Genomic DNA, 5,066 nt, shown 5'->3' with positions numbered 1-5,066 from the left:
GTTCATCTTGTTGCTCAGATTAGGTAATTTTCTCTTTATTTTATTTTCAAAAATCTTTCAAAAACTTTTTCAAAAAATTTTTCTTTGTTTTCGTTTTTCTTCAAATAAATTTTCGAAAAATTTAAAATAAAAATGTTTTCAAAAATATATTTTCCTTTCAGAATTTTTAAGAATGAATTCTAGTGTTTCATGAAATATGTTGAATCATATCTGGCTGTAAAGCCATACCCAAACTACTTTGGGATTGGTATTCAACTAATCACTCCAGCCCATGTAATTATATGTTAAAGCTTGGCTGGCTGTTAAGCCATGCCAGACCCTTTGATTGGAGCTTTAAGACTAACATGGCAAGATTCCTGGAATTCATATTAAAAATTTTGGGAATCCTTATTTTTCCTTTTTCTAAATAAATTTTCGAAAAATATAAGTTAAAAATCCAAAAAAATCATAAAATCATAAAAATAAAAAATATTTTGTGTCTCTTGTTTGAGTCTTGAGTCATATCATGAGTTTGGTGTCACTTGCATATGCATCTTGCATTTTTTTCGAAAATATCATGCATTCATAGTGTTCTTCATGATCTTCAAGTTGTTCTTGGTAAGTCTTCTTGTTTGATCTTGATGATTTTTTGTTTTGTGTCTTTTCATGTTTATCATATGCATTCTTGAATTCTTAGTGCGTAAGCATTAGAGAATTCTAAGTTTGGTGTCTTGCATGTTTTCTTTGCATTAAAGATTTTTCAAAATTATGTTCTTGATGTTCATCATGTTCTTCATAATGTTCTTGGTGTTCATCTTGACATTCATAGCGTTCATGCATGCATTCATTGTTTTGATCTAAAAATTCCATGCATTGCATATTTTTCATGTTTTTCATAAAAATTTCAAAAAATCAAAAAAATATCTTTCCTCTTTTCTCTCATCAAATTCGAAAATTTGGATTGACTTTTTCAAAAATTTTTAAAATCAAGTTGTTTCTCATGAGTCAAATCAAATTTTCAATTTGAAAATCTTATCTTTTTCAAAATCTTTTTCAAAAATCAAATATTTTTCAAAATTATTAGTTATTTTCGAAAATTTCAAAAAAAAAAATATTTTTTAAAAATATTTTTCTTATTTTTATACCAAATTTTCGAAAATAATATAAACAATTAATGTTTTGATTCAAAAATTTGAAGTTTGTTACTTGCTTGTTAAGAAAGATTCAAACTTTAAGTTCTAGAACCATATCTTGTGATTTCTTGTGAATCAAGTCATTAATTGTGATTTTAAAAATCAAATCTTTTTCAAAACTAATTCCTATCATATCTTTTCAAAATATCTTCTTATCTTATCTTTTTCAAAAATATCTTTTCAAAATATCTTTTCTAAACTTCCTAACTTCTTATCTTTTCAAAATTTGTTTCAACTAACTAACTAACTTTTTGTTTGTTTCTTAACTTTTTTCAAAACCTCCTAACTAACTCTCTCTCTCTCTCATTTTCGAAATTATCTTCCTTCTTTTTCAAAAAAAAATATCTTTTCAAAATATCTTTTCTAACTTCCTAACTTCCTATCTTTTCAAAATTTGTTTCAACTAACTAACTAACTTTTTGTTTGTTTCTTAACTTTTTCAAAACCACCTAACTAACTCTCTCTCTCTCAATTTTCGAAAATATCTTCCCTCTTTTTCAAAAATTTCTTTTTAATTAACTAATTATTTTTATTTTTTTTTTGAATTCAAAAATTTTCGAAAAATACTAACTAATTTTCAAAAACCAATTTTCAAAAATCACTAACTCTTTTTCAAAATAATTTTCGAAAATTATTCCTCCCCCATCTCATTCTATTCATTCATTCATATCCTAACATCTCATCTCACATTCCAATCCTCACAGTTGTGTTTCTTCCTTTACATCACATCCTTTATCTCCCCCTCTTCTTCTACTTACAAAGGGATCCCTATACTGTGGTATAAAGGATCTCTATTATTATTATCATTTTTCTGTCCATTCTTCCTTGTCATATGAGCAGGAGCAAGGATAAGAACATTCTTGTGGAAGCAGATCCAGAACCTGAAAGGACTCTGAAGAGAAAATTAAGAGAAGCTAAAATACAACAATCCAGAGATAACCTTTCAGAAATTTTCGAACAGGCAGAGGAGATGGCAGCCGAAAATAATAATAATGTAAGGAAGATGCTTGGTGACTTTACTGCACCTAATTCCAATTTACATGGAAGAAGCATCTCCATTCTTGCCATTGGAGCAAACAACTTTGAGCTGAAACCTCAATTAGTTTCTCTGATGCAGCAGAACTGCAAGTTTCATGGACTTCCATCTGAAGATCCTTTTCAGTTCTTAACTGAATTCTTGCAGATATGTGATACTGTTAAGACTAATGGAATAGATCCTGAAGTCTACAGGCTCATGCTTTTCCCTTTTGCTGTAAGAGACAGAGCTAGATTATGGTTGGATTCTCAACCTAAAGACAGCCTGAACTCTTGGGATAAGCTGGTCACGGCTTTCTTAGCCAAGTACTTTCCTCCTCAAAAGCTGAGCAAGCTTAGAGCTGATGTTCAAACCTTCAGACAGAAAGAAGGTGAATTTCTCTATGAAGCTTGGGAAAGATACAAACAGTTGACCAAAAAGTGTCCTTCTGACATGCTTTCAGAATGGACCATCCTGGATATATTCTATGATGGTCTGTCTGAGTTATCTAAGATGTCATTAGATACTTCTGCAGGTGGATCCATTCACCTAAAGAAAACGCCTGCAGAAGCTCAAGAACTCATTGACATGGTTGCTAATAACCAGTTCATGTACACTTCTGAAAGGAATCCTGTGAGTAATGGGACGCCTATGAAGAAGGGAGTTCTTGAGGTTGATACTCTGAATGCCATATTGGCTCAGAATAAAATATTGACTCAGCAAGTCAATATGATTTCTCAGAGTCTGAATGGAATGCAAGCTGCATCCAACAGTACTCAAGAAGCATCTTCTAAAGAAGAAGCTTATGATCCTGAGAACCCTGCAATAGCAAAGGTAAATTACTTAGGTGAACCTTATGGAAACACCTATAACTCAACATGGAGAAATCATCCAAATTTCTCATGGAAGGATCAAAAGCCTCAACAAGGAGCAATAGCAAGCCTTCTCCATCATCCACTCAGCAACAGACAGAGAACTCTGAACAAAATGCTTCTAATTTAGCAAATCTAGTCTCTGATCTATCTAAGGCCACTGTAAGTTTCATGAATGAAACAAGGTCTTCCATTAGAAATCTGGAAGCACAAGTGGGCCAGCTGAGTAAAAGGATCACTGAAATCCCTCCTAGTACTCTCCCAAGCAATACAGAAGAGAACCCAAAAGGAGAGTGCAAGGCCATTGACATAAGTGCCCTGGCCGAACCTGTGAGGAGAGGAAAGGACGTGAATCCCAAGGAGGAAGACCTCCTGGGACGTCCAGTGATCAATAAGGAGCTTCCCTCTGAGGAACCAAAGGACTCTGAGGCTCATCTAGAGACCATAGAGATCCCATTGAACCTCCTTATGCCCTTCATGAGCTCTGATGAGTATTCCTCTTCTGAAGAGAATGAGGATGTTACTGAAGAGCAAACTGCCAAGTTTCTTGGTGCAATCATGAAGCTGAATGCCAAATTATTTGGCATTGATACTTGGGAAGTTGAACCTCCCTTGTTCATCAATGAACTAAGTGATCTGGATCAACTGACATTGCCTCAGAAGAGACAGGATCCTGGAAAGTTCATAATCCCTTGTACCATAGGCACCATGATCTTTAAGGCTCTGTGTGACCTTGGTTCAGGGATAAACCTCATGCCCCTCTCTGTAATAGAGAAACTGGGAATCTATGGGGTGCAAGCTGCTAAAATCTCATTAGAGATGGCAGACAGCTCTAGAAAACAGGCTTATGGACAAGTAGAGGACGTATTAGTAAAGGTTGAAGGCCTTTACATCCCTGCTGATTTCATAGTCCTGGATACTGGAAAGGAAGAGGATGAATCCATCATCCTAGGAAGACCTTTCCTGGCCACAGCAAGAGCTGTGATTGATGTTGACAGAGGTGAAATATTCCTTCACTGGAATGAGAACTCCCTTGTATTCAAAACTCAAGGATCTCCCTCTGCAACCATGGAGAGAAAGCAGCAAAAGCTTCTCTCCAAGCAGAGTCAACCAGAGCCCCCACAGTCAAACTCTAAGTTGGTGTTGGGAGGCCACAACCAAACTCTAAGTTTGGTGTTGAACTCCCATATCCAAACTCTAAGTTTGGTGTTGGAGAGTCTCAACAAAGCTCTGCACATCTGTGAGGCTCCATGAGAGCCCACTGTCAAGCTATTGACATTAAAGAAGCGCTTGTTGGGAGGCAACCCAATGTTTATCTAATTCTTATTTTTATTGTTTTTCATGTTCTCTTAGGTTCATGATCATGTGGAGTCACAAAATAAACAAAAAAATCAAAAACGGAATCAAAAACAGCAGAAGAAAAATCACACCCTGGAGGAGCATCTGTCTGGCGTTCAAACGCCAGAACAGAGCATAGTTCTGGCGCTGAACGCCCAGAATGGGAGCATCCTGGCGCTGAACGCCCAGAACAAGCATGGTTCTGGCGTTCAACGCCAGAAATGGCAGCAAAGGGGTGTTGAACGCCCAAAATGGGCACCAACCTGGCGCTGAACGCCCAGAGTTGTGTGCAAGGGCATTTTGCATGCCTAAATTGGTGCAGGGATATAAATGCCTTGACACCTCAGGATCTGTGGACCCCACAGGATCCCCACCTACCTCATCATCTCTCTTTCCATTCATGATCATCCCTTCTGTTTTCCATTTATCACTCACATCCATACACCCACTACCTTCAAAATTCAACATCTCTCCACCACCCAATCCCATCCATATGGCCGAATACACACTCTCATCCATCTCCTCTATATCTTCTTCTTATTCTTCTATTCTTTCTTCTTTTGCTCGAGGGCGAGCAACATTCTAAGTTTGGTGTGGTAAAAGCATAGCTTTTTTTATTTTTTTTCCATAACCATTGATGGCACCTAAGGCCAGAGAAACCTCTAGAAA

At 36.2% G+C, this 5,066-nt stretch overlaps 1 non-coding gene across 1 annotated transcript; it reads right to left on the bottom strand.

The window, feature by feature from the left end:
• Window positions 1-2,538: 2,538 nt before the first annotated feature.
• Window positions 2,539-2,646, bottom strand: LOC148574611 (small nucleolar RNA R71). The gene has a single exon (XR_015906415.1). It is a non-coding gene; the product is annotated as a small nucleolar RNA R71 (small nucleolar RNA).
• Between the last annotated feature and the right edge of the window lie 2,420 nt (window positions 2,647-5,066).

This window comes from Arachis ipaensis, chromosome B2 (assembly GCF_059453495.1).
Source record: "Arachis ipaensis isolate K30076 ecotype BB chromosome B2, ASM5945349v1, whole genome shotgun sequence".
Taxonomy (NCBI): Eukaryota; Viridiplantae; Streptophyta; class Magnoliopsida; order Fabales; family Fabaceae; genus Arachis; species Arachis ipaensis.
Note: the sequence above shows the minus strand (reverse complement) of the source record. Positions and strands in the feature narration are given on the sequence as shown.